Source organism: Heptranchias perlo, chromosome 34 (assembly GCF_035084215.1).
Source record: "Heptranchias perlo isolate sHepPer1 chromosome 34, sHepPer1.hap1, whole genome shotgun sequence".
In the NCBI taxonomy this organism is placed as follows: Eukaryota; Metazoa; Chordata; class Chondrichthyes; order Hexanchiformes; family Hexanchidae; genus Heptranchias; species Heptranchias perlo.
In genome coordinates, this window is record NC_090358.1 from 26,342,094 (window position 1) to 26,358,972 (window position 16,879).

At 46.8% G+C, this 16,879-nt stretch overlaps 2 protein-coding genes across 7 annotated transcripts in view; both read right to left on the reverse strand.

Annotated features, from left to right (window-relative positions):
* Positions 1 to 16,879, reverse strand: part of LOC137301907 (cell migration-inducing and hyaluronan-binding protein-like) — a 194,917-nt gene that overhangs the window by 132,678 nt on the left and 45,360 nt on the right. The gene's annotated exons all lie outside the window — the stretch shown is intronic.
* Positions 1 to 16,879, reverse strand: part of LOC137301905 (inactive cell surface hyaluronidase CEMIP2-like) — a 120,262-nt gene that overhangs the window by 22,654 nt on the left and 80,729 nt on the right. The gene's annotated exons all lie outside the window — the stretch shown is intronic.

Sequence of the window (16,879 nt, forward strand, 5' to 3'; positions counted from 1 at the left end):
AGCAGTTGCAGAGACTTCTGACATTTAAAGGCTGTTTTAAACCATAGGGTATTTGGAAAAACACTGGTCTAAATCTGACAAGTCCAGAAAGTAATAAATCAAATGAGTTTTGCAATCCATTTTGGACAACGGTGTATGCTTAATGTTTTTATAATTCACCATACAATTCTAACAATGGGGAATAACAGGACAGTGCAGTCACTCATATGATTACACTACAGGATAAACATGGGTCTCCAAGAGCGCAGGATTGATGAGAGCATAGATCACAGACAGGGCTGCAATGATAGAGCGTTGATTTGCGAACCTGCGTTCTCTGTGCACAACTCTGCAGCATAAGTGTCAGCCAAGGTTCAGTGGTAGCACTCTCGCCTCGGAGTCAGAAAGTCATGGGTTCAAGTCTCACTCCAGAGACGAACACATAATCTAGGCTGACAATCTAGTGCAGTGCTGAGGGATTGCTGCATTGTCGGAGGTGCCGTCTTTCGGATAGGACGTTAAACTGAGGCCCCGTCTGCTCTCAGGTGGACGTAAAAGATCTCACGGCACGGTTTGAAGAGCAGGGGAGTTCTCCCCAGTGTCCTATCCCTCAACCAACATCACTAAAACAAATCATCTGATCATTATCTCATTGCTGTTTGTGGGACCTTGCTGTGCTACTGCGTTTCCCGCTTCAGAAGTACTTAATTGGCTGTGAAGCGCTTTTGGACACCCTGAGGTCATGAAAGGTGTTATCTAATTGCATTCTCTCTTTTTATCAATCAGTGAATTTATCCTCAGATGCACAACAGGCAACATTGAGAGCCCAAGATATTTGTGCTTCACTTTATCGGAGAACAGGGATTGCACATCACAGCCACGTTTACTCCAGTAATTTACAATCGTAGAGCAGATGTACTGACTGATACACTGGTCCCTAAATGGCACAGATCTAAGATCCCCAAACTGGTATTCCTATTCAGCTGTTCCTACTTTTCCCCTTCAGTCTCCAAGCAGAATTGTACGTTTTCACAGAGCAGGAGGGATCGCTGCTGTTTACTCAGACATTGGGCAGCATTTTAGCACCCGCTATCGGGTGCGTTCCTGGCGGTGGGGGGGCCCCCGAAAATCGTGAAATCCCGGAGCGGGACCGGAGCCCGCCACGAACCCGCGCACTTCCGGGTTCCCCGCTGACGCGCCGGCATGCGCGCGCAGCCCCTGCTGGTGGGAATCCCGCAGGCAATTAAAGCCAGCGGGATGCCACTTGAAAGTATTTATTTGGCTTGTTCAGGTCATTAACTGACCTGATTAAGGGATTATGTGAGGAGGGGTGGGATTTTAGAGCAACCTGGGACTGTTTCCCACACTGGGGGAAACACTCCCAGTTCAAATGGACCTGTTGCAGCCATCAGCCTGTGGCAGCTGCAAAGGTCCATTTGACAGGGGGGGGGGTGGCGGGGGGAGACCCTCACTCATTGCAGGAAGCCACTCTGTCACTTGGGACAAAGTTTGGCCTCCACCAGCCTCCTCCTGACAATCAAAGTCATCAACCTGCACACTTACCCCGGGGTCCAGACACATGTACCTACCTTGCGGACCCCCTCAGATGTACATCTTCCGGATGGGGGCCACCGTAGCTGCAGTCATGACCTCCTCGGAGGGCGAACAGCATCACCAGCCTCGCCATCCATCTCTGACACGTGGAGCTCCACAACAGAGTGCTGTGACACATCCACCTGCACAGCAGGAGGGAGGGCTACCGCAGAGAGAGATGCGTCGCAGAGGGCACTACCCTCGCCACAGGGTCCACAGACCGAGGCTCAGCTTCCTGGACCTCTGAGCAGCAGTGCACACGGAGGCTCAGAGACACTCGACATGTAGTCGTGGACATCTGCAGCCTCCTTCATGCCGAGCTGCTCCCGGCTGGCCTGAGCACCATCTTCTTACATGTCACTGTCATGTCAAAGTCGCCACTGCCCTCAACAACCTCTCCTCCGCATCCTTCCAGGGTGCAACCGGGGACATCGCCAACGTCTCTCAGCCGTCTGCACAAAAGAGCCCTGCAAATACACCTACACCCACTCTGCAGTGACACAATGGGTGGCATCAGTTGTGGGTCTTCATTGTGATCCTCAGGAAAGGGCATTATTGCACAGACCAGACAAGATTTGCAAAGACATGGCAGTAGTGGTGCCAATATAATATGTGATGTGAGTTGGTCAGAAATTCAATATAAGTAGCAACCATGACAAACCCTCAAACATCCCCTTCATGCTCACAACACGTTTGCCTTACGCTGCCTACTGCACATATGTGATGCATGCCCTGTGGCTGCAGCACAGGTAGTGGCAGGTTGAGTGAGGCTGGCCGTGAAAGAGATGCATGAGAGGGTGAGTACGAGAGAGAGCCATGAGATTGTATGAGGATTGGGTTGAGTGGTAGTGGCGGGATGAGTACTGGCGAGGTGAGTAGGTGCAGGTACGATGAGGATGAGGTTTGAGTGGGTATGAGGGGTGATGTGACAGAGTAGTGTTGGCAGTGCAGAAGGAGATGTGGGTTGGGGGCGGTGATGTGGCAGATGGAGTGTAGGGGAAAGAGTAAGTGTACTCACTTTGGCTGACCTACTGAAGTCATTGCAGCGCCTCCTGCACTGTATGCAGGTGGGCGATATGTTGGTGGTGCTGGTGACCTCCTCTGCCACCTCGAGTCAGGCCTTCCTGGTGGCAGAGGCAGGCCGCTTCCTCCCGCCCGCCGGGAGGAAGATCTCTGTCCTCCCCCTCCTCCTCACTCCATGTATTGATACCTGGAGTGGTCATTGGTCTTAGATCCCCACCAGGGTGCCAGTGTAGCTCTTAAATAGGTCACTGGAAGTTGGTGAGGGACATTGCTCATCCCAAGAGAGAGATCGATCATTGGGTGAGAAATCAAGTCATTGTCCAACCAATTCATCAGACAACTCGTCAGCAACAACTTGCATTTATATAGTACCTTTAATGTAGTAAAACATCCCAAGGTGCCTCACAGGACCGTTATCAAACAAAATTTGACACAGCCACATAAGGAGATATTAGGTCAAGTAAACAAGTGCTTGGTCAAAGGTATGTTTTAAGGAGCGCCTTTAAAGGAGGAGGAGAGAGGAAGAGAGGTTTAGGGAGAGAATTCCAGAGCTTAGGGTCTAGGCAGCTGAAGGCACGGCCGCCAATGGTAGAGCAATTAAAATTGGGGATGCGCAGCAGGCAGGAATTGTAGAAGCGCAGAGATCTTGAGGGTTGAAGGGCTGGAGGAGATTAGAGAGATAGGGAGGGGCAAGGCCATGGAGGGATTTGAAAACAAGGATGAGAATTTTAAAATCGAGGCATTCCCAGACCAGGGGCTAAGATAGGTCAGCAAGCACAGGAGTGATGGTTGAACGGGACTTGGTGCAAGTTAGGATACAGGCAGCAGAGTTTTGGATGAGCTCAAGTTTATGGAGGGTGGAAGATGGGAGGCCGGCCAGGAGAGTATTGGAACAGACGAGTCCAGAGGTAGCAAGGGCATGGATGAGGGTCTCAGCAGATGAGCTGAGGCAGGGGCAGAGACGGGCGATGTTACAGAGGTGGAAGTAGGTGGTCTTGGTAATGGAGCGGATGTGTGGTCAGAAGCGCATCTCAGGGTCACATAGGATGCCAAGGTTGGGGACAGTCTGGTTCAGCCTCAATATTTAGTTGGAGGAAATTTTTGCTCATCCAATTGGACAAGCAATGTGACAAATGAGAGACAGTGGAGGGGTCGAGAGAGGTGGTGATGAGGTAGAGCTGGGTGTCATCAGTGTACATGTAGAACCTACATTGTTTTTTCGGATGATGTTACTGAGGGGCAGCATGTAGATGAGAAATAGGAGGGGGCCAAAGATAGATCCTTGGGGGGCCTCCAGAGGTAACGGAGCGGGAGTGAGAAGAGAAGCCATTGCAGGTGATTTTTTTGCTACAACTAGAACCTGGCGAATGCAGTCCTATGCAGCTGGGTGACAATGGAGTGGCGTTGGAGGAGGATGGTGCGGTCAACCACGTCAAAGGCTGCAGACAGGTCGAGAAGGATGAGAAGGGATAGTTTACCATTGTCACAGTCACACAGGATGTCATTTGTGGCTTTAATAAGGACTGTTTCAGTACTGCGGCAGGGGCAGAAACCTGATTGGAGGGATTCAAACATGGAGGTGGGGGAAAGATGGGCACGAATTTGGGAGGCGATAACACTTTCAAGGACTGGAGAGGAAAGGGAGGTTTGTGATGGAGCAGTCAATGTAGGGTTTTTTGAGGGGGGTGATGCCGGCAGATTTGAAGGGGAGGGGGACAGTACCTGAGGAGAGGGAACCATTAACAATATCAACTAACATGGGGGCCAGGAAGGAAAATTGAGTGGTCAGCAGTTTGGTGGAAACTGCTATTATACTCACTTGAACAGTATGAGTGAGGTGCATTAAATAAGGCAGCCTTACTCACGCCATCCATAGTATACTGGTGCGCACTAGGCATTCTGTTTTTCTTCAGAACATAGTCAGCCACTTCTACACTGCATCACATGTGACAAACGTGCCTGAGCAATGGCACTTAGCATCTGAGGGAATCAGAGTGCATGTGCAGCAAGATCGTGGCTCTGCTTTTGGCACCTAGGGAGAAAGATCTTCCATTGTTACAGCGCAGCATCATGTCATTCTAGATCATGGTCACTTTTTACTGATCAGATTTTTTTTTTTTAAAAACTGAATTTAAATTCTCAAACTGCAATAATGGAATTTGAACTCACGTTCTGTTGGATTATCAGTTCAGGCCTCTGGATTACTAGTCCAGTAACATAACCACTACGCTACCGTACCCAGAGATAGGTTGTCTCAAATTAGTTTTTAAAGGTTCTGAAAGTTTCTGGTCAGTCTGTTTTTTTTTTTGCATGCTGCTTTTGATTTGAAACTTGTAGCAATACTTTTGCAAGCATAGCTACCAACATGCCAAAAATGTGTCTGCAGTTATCATTTTTGTTCTCTCATCTGAGCTGTCCAGTTACTGAATAACCACTATTATCAGGACAGAATTATATGCAAAATTAATAAACTAACCCTCTGCTGGTTTAGGAATATGAAATATGCTTTTCTGACTAGTTAAATGACCATTATTAAGTGTTATCCACTCTACTTTGTGGTCATTTATAAATATTCAGCATTATAATTTAAGTGTTGTGGAACATTGGCAATGGGCCACATGCTTAAAGCAATCAGTCAGGGAGAGTTCGACATTCAAATAGTTTAAGGATTTCAGTGGATAGTGTTATTATGTATAAAATTGCAATATTGAAAATTGCAGTGGAAAAAAACTTAGTCCAGATATGAAATCCACATTATATTTGGATGGCCAAATGTTTCTTTGCTGGAAGTGCTTCCCAACTGCTTTATTCCTTTTAGCAGACAGTGACATATCGGCAGACGAAAGCTCCAGGCATTGTTCAAGTATTTCATATATACTTAGTCTCTAAATTGTAGGAGATCAGAGCAGACTGGTAATTTGGACTGGAGAAGGTGGGAGACCAGTAACCCCTGGCACAGAATGAGGATTCAGCTGCATAAGAGTTGTCGATTCTGTGTAGTTTTTAATTAAATAATGTGCGTAACTCACAAAAAGTTGCAATGACATGTGTAATCTGAATTTACTAGTTTGCGATGGCAGAAAATTAGATAGAAGAAAGGTAATAAGTCTGTACAAAGCCTCGGATTAAGCTGCAGTTGGTGTACCATGTGCAATTTTCAGTACCCCACCATAAAAAGGATATGGAGCCTTAGAAAAGTCTCAATGTGGATTTACTAGGAAGATACCCGACGTGAGAGAAGAGAGAGTTATAATAAGAGACTTGAAAAACTAGGGCTGAAATCACTAAAGCATAGACAGTTTGAGAGGGCAAAAATATTTTTAAAAAAAAGTTATTTTCACTGCCCAGGGAATTATCAACATGCAAAACATTGAGGATCAGTACTAGAATCATAAAGGCAGAGGTTAGAAGGAACATTTTCACAGCACAAGGTGATTAGGATATGGAATAAATGACCACAATTGGTTGTTGAAGCTCAGACAGTGTAATTTGTTGAGGCAATTAGATAAATACTTGAAGATACAAAAGGGTATGAGGAAAGAGCAAGGGAATGGGATTAGAGTAGAAAACTTGAGATAAACTAGCACCAGCACAATAAGCACAAATGGGCTGAAATATCTGACTGTCATTCTCTCCTTATTCTCTGGTACTATCCCCAACCCTTTTAAAATTCTCATTGTTACCCCTTTCTTAAAAGTTCCACCCTCTACGATCACATTTCCAACCCACTCTTCCTATCCAAGGTCTTTGATTTTGTCACCGTCATCACCTCTCCTACCACTTCCTATTCAAGTCCATCCTGTCTGGTTACCACTTTGCCCACAGTTTGGGAGGAAACCTGGTCAAAGTCACCCCTGACATTCTGTGCAGCTATGACCATGGCTCACTATCTCTCCTCAATCTCTTTACTGTCTTCGACATAGTTGACCACTCATTCTCCTCCAAGGTCTATCTCTATGGCAGCAGGGTCTTGTGGTTACACTCATCTGTCCCAACCCAGCCACTACACCTCCTCAAATGGTTTCTCCTTCCAGGCCTTTGTGGGCCCCAGAGTTCCGACCTATTTTTCGGATTACAAATTTCTGGTCTTCACTAGTATTCAGCAACATCTCTTGTAAGCATCCTGTGTCCTCTCTTGCACAAAGTCCCACAGCCTGTGTCCTCTCCTGCACAAAGTCCACACAACCGTCACCCTCTTTGCCAAACTCCACTGACTCCGTGCTTTAGCAAATCAACTTCAAGAACTTCATTCTCCATATCACCACCTCATTCAGTACTCTGATATTTTTTGCAGGAGGGCTATATAAGCTGTTGCTAGAGAAACTCTTCCTTTTCAACAACTAGTTTGATAGCTACGTAAGAAATTCTTTCAATTTGTAGACTAACATTGGCAGGTATCATAAGGCACGAGAATGGAGAAGGGGCTCTATAAAAACAGAGCTTGCATTTATATGGCGCTTTTCATGACCTCAGGTCTTCACAGCTAATGAAGTACTATTGTTTTTTTTGTGTAATGTAGTCACTGCTGTAATGTTTAGAAATGCAGCAGCCAATTTGTGCACAACAGGGTCTCACAAACAGCAATGAGATAAATGACAAGATGATCTATTTTTGGTGATGTTGGCTGAGGGATAAATATTGGCCAGGACACCAGGGTGAACTCTCCTGCTCTTCTCCAAAAAGTGCCAATGGATCTTTTACGTCCACCTGAAAGGGCAGGCAGGACCTCAGTTTAACTTCTCATCCGAAAGATGCACCTCAGTAATGCACTGAAGTGTCAGCATAGATTTTGTGCTGAAGTCTCTGGAGTTGAATTTAAACCCACAACCTTCTAACTCAGAGGAGAGAGTGCCACCACTAACCTAGGCTGATACTTAATATAAATAAATTTACTTTTATGTGAATGAAACTTTTTAACCTTTACACAATGATTTAGAATTGGAATTTTGAGTGCACATTGCTTGACTCCTGCCTAGATTATATAAATTACATCGATTCCATGTGAGAAAGTGGCATGCTAACCAAAGATTGCAACTCATGTTAAAATTTCTTTGTTTATTTTATACTTAAAAAAATGAGTGCTCAGAAATTTACTTGCATGACTTAGTTATCATTTGTATTTTTAAAGTCTACCGAAGTGTCTCAGCTTTTATGTACAAATATTCAAAGGAGCACAATAAATGAAAGCTTTGTCACCTTTTATCCGCCAGGCAGTAGCTGCATTCCATAAAGATAGGAAGGTATATTCCATATAAACTGTGGTTATAAATGACAACAATGATTTGTGAACCCCATTTGGTGAAAGACATGTGAAATACATCTACTTTAAAATACTTCTGATGCATCAAGCATATAAAATCGATAGAGTTCTCTTCCTCCAAACATATACATACTCAGAAATCAGACTTCGAGAGATCATCTTTCTCAGTTTACTGAACTACCCCTAAAGTCAAATCAAATGCTAAAATAATTAAATGAATATAATAATGCAATTAGCTACACAGAAAACCACAGGGCAGTCAAGACTAGCAAAAATCCAGCTGCTCCACAGCAGACCAAACCAGAATATCTTCATCTGCATCCCTCAATTTTCCCTCCTGACTGCTGGCTTGTTGCCATCTCTTGCTGTATCGCCTTAGGTGACAGCTCATGTCCCAACAGGTACTGCTTGCCCTTAGTGATCATTTTCTTTCTCTCTCTCTCTCTGTGCTGGTTGACTATACCACTGGCTACTTGAAAACAGCCAATGTATAAAAATTAAAATCAACAAAAACTATGAAGCAGCTGATGAGGTCAGACATCTACTCACCAAGTAGAGATAATTTTACACATCTTTCAAGGCAATATTTTGCTATGGAGTCTCGAATAGGCATTTTCCCTTCTACTGAATCCTAATCTTATTTGGTACGTAATAGCAATGGAGATTTAATGACGTAATTAGTTAGAATTGCCTGGTTACCTCTGGGATCTGTGTTCAAATCGTCTGGAGACTGTCGGAATGAAAGTAGCTTTTCTTACAACCGTAAGGTACTAATCAAAATAAGTTCAGTCAGTCTCAACGCAGTTCCTAGAGGGTATGATGATTACACAGGACTAAATTGCCTATAATTCAACAATAATGGGGACTAAATTAGCCGTCTCATTCAGAACAGCCACAAGGATGGCTGCTGTGGGAAATGGAAATACAAGAGGCAGGAGGGAAGTGCACTTGAGGTTGTTGTGAAGGCACATAGTTAGCTCAGAGTAAACACACTTTACCCTGGAGCTAAATTGAGCTGCATCAGAACTGGGAGTGCTGTATGTTGATGTGGCTGCCAAAAAATCATTGAATCACAGAATGTCACAGCACAGAATCAAGCCATTTGGCCCATCATCTGTTTTGCTCCACATAAAACCACTTAATCTATTCCCACTCTCCTGCTCGCTCTCCATACCTTTTAATATTAGTCATTTTCAAGCAATTATCTACTTCCCTTTTCTGCAAGAACTGAGAACAATATTTTGCACTCCAAACACTTGCTGCAACACCATTTCTAGATGTGTACGCAGCTCAGCCCAAATTCACCAGTCACCGTTTTCTATTGAACCACTCTAGACATACAACATGTGACATACAAAATAGTAACACATGCTATCCTCTTCTATATGATTTCTAGTAGTCGCTACTTTAAAACATATGAAGAAATCAGTTAACCACAAGTTAACTTAAATCGTTGACATTTACAATTGTGAGGCAAAAACTCGGTAAAACTGCAAACAAACTTGTTTTGCGCGAACAGTGGAGGCAGAGAAATCGGAGTACATTCATTCTACAACCCAAACATTTGTGAGGGGTGGTTTCATTGCAGTTATTATGTAACTGCAGCCTGAGTCCAGAGGCAGGGCCCAACCTAGAAAATTGAGTATCAAGTTGCTTGACTTCAGTGTCAGTCAGGGCTTTCACAACCAACTTGAATTCCAAGTTCCAAATTAGGTGTCAGCCAATGTTCAATGGATAACACTCACCTAAGTCAGAAGGTTGTGGGTTCAAGTCCCACTCCAGAAACATGGGCACAAAAATCTAGACTGACTCAGTGCTGTGTTGAGGGAGTGCTGTGCTGTCTTTTGGCTGAGGCCCCGTCTGCCGTCTCAGGTGGATGTAAAAGATCCCATGGCACTATTTCAAAGAACAGCAGGGGAGCTCTCCCTAGTGTCCTGGCCAATATTTGTCCCTCAAACAACATCACAAACAGATTACCAGGTTATCATCACATTGGTGCACAAATTAGCTGCCACGTTTCCGACAGAGACTTCACTTCAAAAGTACTTCATTGGCTGTGAAGCACTTTGGGACATCCTGATGACGTGAAAGGCGCTATATAATTGCAAGTTCTTTCTTTTTTCCTTCAAGCTGTGCCTCGGTGTAAAGCCTAAACTGCTTCACTCTGCCACTAAACTTGGAGTGTAAATGCACCATTAACTGGAAATAGGAGGTGGAGAGGGTAAACAGTTCATCTTAAACTGATCCGAAGGTTTTAAAGCAATGATCTGATCTATGTGTATTTTGCTGGCCAAATGGAGAGAGAATCCACTTAAAGTGAATTGAAGTGGCCTTTTAAAGGTGGGCTTGCAGAGATTTAAAATAATACCCAAAACACAAACTATTTCTTCAATCATTTTCAGCTTTCCAAACGAGAGCTGAAATTGTGTGATGCTATTTATTTACACGTTATACCAAATTCACTTCACTTCCTTATCTTCAGCTTGTTTGCATCACACAGAATTTGGTCGGAACGCAATATGATATCTAAAGAAACCATTGCCAATCCATGTTAGCCTGATTGTCTTATTTTTCAACTTGTCCCAGCCTGTATCAGGTCTTGTGCTAGATTCAGCTGTTACATTCCTAACTACTCAAGTCTCAGTGCACATCCCCTTTTAACCCATTCAACAGGGATTGATATTGAGGTAGGTAATTCCACTGTTCTCATGGTTGCAGCAAGCTGTATGTGAGGTAGGCAATTGTGTACAAACTTACTGCAGAGTCAGCTGAACAGCAGTAAGGAAATCAACCAAATGGATTAAGGGAGTCACTCACTCTGACCCTAGTGATACTAAGCTGAAGGATAGAAAGTAGCACAGTGATCTCTGCCAAGTTGATGTCTACGGTCGAGTCTAGTCCAGTCACTAGGCCAGAGGAGGGTGGGAACTGGGGGGGGAAGGGACGGAGCAGCTGAAGTTTGTATAGTTAGCTAAACCCCTTATTCTGCTGAGTCTTGGGATACCCACAAAACAACAATTCTGACATTATCAAACTTTTGTACACCACAAATCCTACAAGCAAATCACTTGCCAAGCCAATAAGTTTGGAAGATAATAGAATCAGAGCTCACAGAAGGAGGCCATTCAGCCCATCATACCTATGCAACTTTTTCCTTTTCAAGTATATGTCCAATTCCCTTATGAAAGTTACTATTGAATCTGTTTCCACCACCCTTTCAGGCAGAGCATTCCAGATCATCATATCTCACGGTGTAAAAAAATGTCTCCTCAGTTCCCCTCTGGTTCTTTTGCCAATTATCTTAAATCGGTGTCCTCTTGTTATGGACCCTCCTGCCAATGGAAAGTTTCTCCTTATTTACTGTATCAAAACCTTTCATAATTTTAAACCCCTCTATTAAATCTCCCTTTAAACTTCTCTGCTCTAAGGAGAACAATCCCAGCTTCTCTAATCGCTCCACATAACTGAAGTCTCTCATGACATGTACAAAGTAAAACAGTGTGGTTAAATTTTACACAAAAACATTACCATATAAGATCCTAAAACCCTCTGTGGGGCTGAGTCAATTTTGAGGCCTGAATTTTCATTCTCAGTGGGGGTCACACCAGAGGTACGGTTGGGGGGGGGGGGGGGGGGGACAGGGAGATGTGGCGGGACTTCCAGCCAACCTTCTGACCCTGCTGTGAGCCCATCTCATTATCCTGGACCGGTGTTAATTAAGTATTCAGGACAGGCTCCTCAAATGGGAGCTCACCTCGCCTTTGAGTTTGAAGGAAGCCAAGTACAACCTTAGTGACTGACACTGCGGCAGCGTAAAGGGGCAGGCCTTCAATTGTTCCAGCAGCAACGTCTGAGGGAAGAGACTCCTTTGTGCAGTATTGCCGTCTCCTCTGTTCTGATTCCTGGGTGAAGCAGAGAGAAGTAAGTCGGGCTGAGAGCAACACATGCCCACCTGAGTTTTCTCCCATTTATTGAAATGGAAGGAGCAACAGGCAAGTTCTCTGTTGACAACTTGCGATGCTCCCCCGCCCGACCTTTCTCTCCGTGCTCCATCTAGGCAGTGAAGACGAAAATCTGCCCCAATAGAAATCAGAAGTCCAAACCCTGGTGAAATTGCCCCTCCCTAGCTGAAAGGTACCGAGACATATTGCAGCATCCTTCCCATTACCCTGATCCAGATCAGCTAATGCAGTCTGGAACCTTCCTGGGGGCTGATTTTCAGATGAAGGAGCGAGTGCGTTGGGGGCGGGGGGGGGGGGGGCTCTGAAAATCGCTGAAATGCCGAGCGGGTTCGGAGCACGGCTGCAACCCGGCAACTTCCGGGTTCCCCACTGACGCGCCCGGGTGCGCGTGTGCCTCCCGAATGTGGAAGTCCCACCGGCAATTAAAGTCGGCGGAATGATACTTTGCATACTTTGTCAGACAGGTGAAGTACTTGAACTACTTGATTGCCTCAACATTCTGGCAGGGGTGTGATTTTGAAGCGTCCTCAGCAGGTTTCTCGTGCTGTGGGTAACACTCCCTGTTGCAACAGACGTGTTTCAGCCAGCGGGAGATGCAAGTGATTATTTGACAGGTGGGGAGAAAACGCCATTTATTGCAGCAGGGCACTTTTTCACTTCAGACAAAGTTTTGGCTGCAAGATCTTTGAGGTTCCAATCAAAATTCTTACTTTCCACCCAAAGCTCTGCTGTTCAAACATATTTAACTACATTGCGGACCCCCTCAAACTCAGTCAGGATGGGGGGGCCCATGGCTGCATTCGAGGACGAGCAACATCACCAGCCTCGTCAGGCATGGCGTCCACCTCCGCCACGTGGAGCTCCATAACAGTGCTGCGCCACAGGCACCTGCACAAGAGCAGAGGGCAACAACAGAGAGCGACAGTGCAGGAGGCACTACCCTTGCAACAGGGTTTACAGACCAAGGCTCAGCTTCCTGAACCTTTCTAAGGAAAGAGTGCATACGGAGGCTCAGAATGAGTCACCAGATAGTCACAGACATCTGCAGCCTCCTTCATGCCGAGCTGCTCCCGGCTGGGTCGAGTGGCATCTCCTTATCTGTCTGTCAAAGTCACCACTGCCCTCAGCTTCTTCACCTCCGGATCATTCTAGGGTGCCACCGGGGACATCGCCGGGGTCTCTGTCGTCTTCACACAAGTGCATAAGGCAGATCACCGACGGCTTGTTTCGCAGGGCCTCACTACGTCAACTTCCCCATGGATGATCACAGTCAGATGGAGAGGGCAGTGGGATTCCACAGTGGGCTGTGGCTGGCTTCCTATGGGTGAAGGTGTAATCGATTGCACCCATATAGCAATACGAGCACCTTCACATGAGCCAGGACTGTTCAACAGGAAGGACTATCACTCCATCAACACTCAGCTCATTTGTGACCACCGCAAGAGATTCCTTCACGTGTGTGCCAGATACCCTGGCAGCTGCCACGATTCCTTCATCCTCCGGGAATCCAACATCCCGCCCCTCTTCCACGCACCTAACACCCGTAAGGACTGGCTCCTCGGGCTCAAGGTACCCCCTGCACACGTGGCTCATAACACCTCGGAGGAACCCCATCACCGACCAACAGAGTCGATATAACGACAGCCACATCGCTACCAGGTCTACAATTGAGCATGCTATCGAGCTGCTCAAGATGCACTTCAGGTACCTTGATCATTCTGGGGGAGCTCTTCAATACGCACCAGACAGAATGGGACGCACTACTGTCGTGTGTTGTGGCTTGAACAGAGGGGTGCCGCTTGAGGAGGCCCCATCCACATCTGCCACCCATATTGAGAAGGAGGAGGAGCAGGAGCAACCCATGGGCAGAAAACCGGCTCACCTGGCTGCTCGTGATTCACTGATGTGAACGGTTCTCCTAACATCAGACACTGAAGAGTCCAGTCCTCACACCAACCGGATAGAGCAGAGCCCACACCAGCAACCCCCAACTCCCTGCACAAAACAGTCCTGCAACTACGCATACACCCACTGTAGAGTGACAAGACATAGCAGTAATGGTGACAATAATAATATTTAATGTGAGTTTAACAAAAAGCAAATATAAATAAAAAACATGACCAACTGTCAAACACCCTTGTGCATCCCCTTCGTGCTTACAAAACCTTCGCCTTTCGCTTCTGACTACTTCTACATGGTGCATCCCTTGTGGCTGCAGCAGAGGTAGTGGCAGGTTGCTCTTGTTTACGCCCTGACCGATTAGGTGCTTTGGGCCTACATCCTCTGGGTTTCAGTGCGCATAAGGGCCCCTCCAAAGACTGCTCCACCTACACCTGTGCAGGGGCAGACTTGGCCGCCTGGAGAGAAGGCAGCATTGCAGGTACTGGTTGAGAGGGGGGCAACAGGTGAGATGTGAGGGCACTTTGAGTGGCACCCCCACTTCCATGTCCCCTTTCGCCATCATCCCTCCCCTGGGCCAGGCCCACATTACTCCTACCACTCTGCTGGATGACAGTTGGGAGGACATGTGCGAAGCCTTGTAAGGCCAGTGCTAGTGTATCTGCCTGCTTGTTTAAGACGGCAGAATGTTGTTCACCAGAGTCCAAACCGCTGTTGTCAGGGCTGAATGGACTCACTTGTGAGCCGTGCTTGAAGCTCCATGGAGGGAAGGCTAGCCTCCATCGCAGACATTCTTGCACTTACCCGCGATGTCAAAGATGCCCTCACATCCCTGTGTCAGTATCTGAGAGATTCCCTCCGTACCTGTGCCACCATTCCACTCATGCAGGAGTTGGACTCCTCCATACTCTCCGCTATTGTGGACAGTGTATGTGGCACCTGTTCCAGCACCTCACAAATGTGCTGCTGCCCCTCGATCATTCTCCTTTTAAAGGATGGCCCCCAGGGTTCAGTATCAGTGTCCAGCTGAGTAGAGCCTGGAGAGGAGTGCTCCCACGAAGCAGTCTTTCCTCAGCTGCCCCTGCTACCAGTGTCTGTTTGTGCTCACGTGTGTGGTAACTTACCATGTGCGACCCCAACTAACCGCGGACTAGGACCCACCGAGGTGAGAGTATCTCTGCTGGTGGATTCCTCGCTCAGGTGTGATGGTGCACCCTCAGAGGAATCGCCCTCTGCCGTCACAGCGGTCATTGAAGGCCTTGTAAGAGAACAGAGGGCAATATTAAGCATGATCATAGATGTGTCATGTTGCTATGAGCATACTGAGGTGCTGGAGATGGTGAAGCATGTTAACATCAATTCATATTGTGCGCGCTGAATGTTAAAGTTCTGTCACCAAACGTTTGCTGGGTGCCAGTCTCGGCAGCCCCGATGGACAGGCACTCGAGGGTGGAGCTCAGCTCCAGCGCCTCCTGCTCTGTGTCTATGAGGACGATGATATGTTGCGGCCCCCCTCCAGTCCTCACCCTCTCCCATGCATTCTGGGCTCTCTTCCCCTATAAAGGGGAGAAAGTAAAGACGCGCGAGTGAGCAATGGTGACGTGACCAACCGATGAATGCATTGGCTTGGGTGCGGCTGACCGTAAAAGAGATGCATCAGAGGGCGAGTATGAGACAGAGCCATGACATTGTATGAGGATTCGGTTGAGTGGTAGTGGTGGGATGACTAATGGGGAGGTGAGGAAGTGCAGGTAAGTTGAGGATGAGCTTTAAGTGGGTATGAGGAGTGATGTGATAGACTAGTGTTGGCAGTGCAGAATGAGTTGGGGGGTGGGGGCAGTGATGCGGAAGACAGAGTGTAGGAGAATGAAAAAAGTGTACTCACTTTGACTGACCTAGTTAGGTCATTGAAGTGCTTCCTATACTGGATCCAGGTGCAGGAGATATTGTTGCTGCTGGTGACCTCCTCTGCTGCCTCGAGCCAGGCCTTCTTGGTGGCAGAGGCAGGCCACTTTCTCCCGTCCGCCGGGTGGAAGACATTCCTCCTCCTCACCCCATCCAGTAGCACCTGGAGTGAGGCATCGCTAAATCTAGGAGCAGCCTTTCCCCTGTGCTGTATGAGTGTTTGCTCCAGGAGCAGCCATTGGAGGACTCTTTAAATAGAGCTCCTCCAGCTGACAGCCTGTGATGCAGGAGAACTGTCCGCCCACTGCGCAGCTTTCAGATGGCAAACCCGGAAGCCAATTGACTCGCGATCGCGTGGGAAACGGACAGATTTTATTGGGCGGGTTACCCACGCGCCTAATCGTCCCCCACTGCCGTCCAGCCTCCCCGCCAGTATCGGGGCCCTGGTCTCTATGGCTCACTGCAGCACTGGGCCGGTTTGATAATGTCCTAGTTTATCAACAGGTTATTCTTAGAAGTAGTTTTACTTTTCCACTGAAATGGTTTTGAAAAGTCATCAGCTCATCCACTGCATCATCATCCTTCTTTATAAAGGGAACTTTTTTTGTTTAAAAGGTTTAAACAAAATTTTGATTCACATGATAATCTAATTAGAGTCATAGAGTTATACAGCACGGATAGAGGCCCTTCGGCCTATCGTGTCCGCGCCGGCCATCAAGCCCAGTCTAATCTAATCCCATATTCCAGCATTTGGTCCGTAGCCTTGTATGCTATGGCATTTCAAGTGCTCATCCAAATGCTTCTTGAATGTTGTGAGGGTTCCTGCCTCCACAACCCTCTCAGGCAGTGAGTTCCAGACTCCAACCACCCTCTGGGTGAAAAAGTTCTTTCTCAAATCCCCTCTAAACCTCCCGCCTTTTACCTTGAATCTATGCCCCCTTGTTATAGAACCCTCAACGAAGGGAAAAAGCTCCTTAGTATCCATCCTATCTATGCCCCTCATAATTTTGTACACCTCAATCATGTCCCCCCTTAGCCTCCTCTGCTCCAAGGAAAACAAACCCAATCTTCCCAGTCTCTCTTCATAGCTGAAGCGCTCCAGCCCTGGTAACATCCTGGTGAATCTCCTCTGCACCCTCTCCAAAGCGATCACATCCTTCCTGTAGTGCGGCGACCAGAACTGCACACAGTACTCCAGCTGTGGCCTAACCAGTGTTTTATACAGCTCCATCATAACCTCCTTGCTCTTATATTCTAT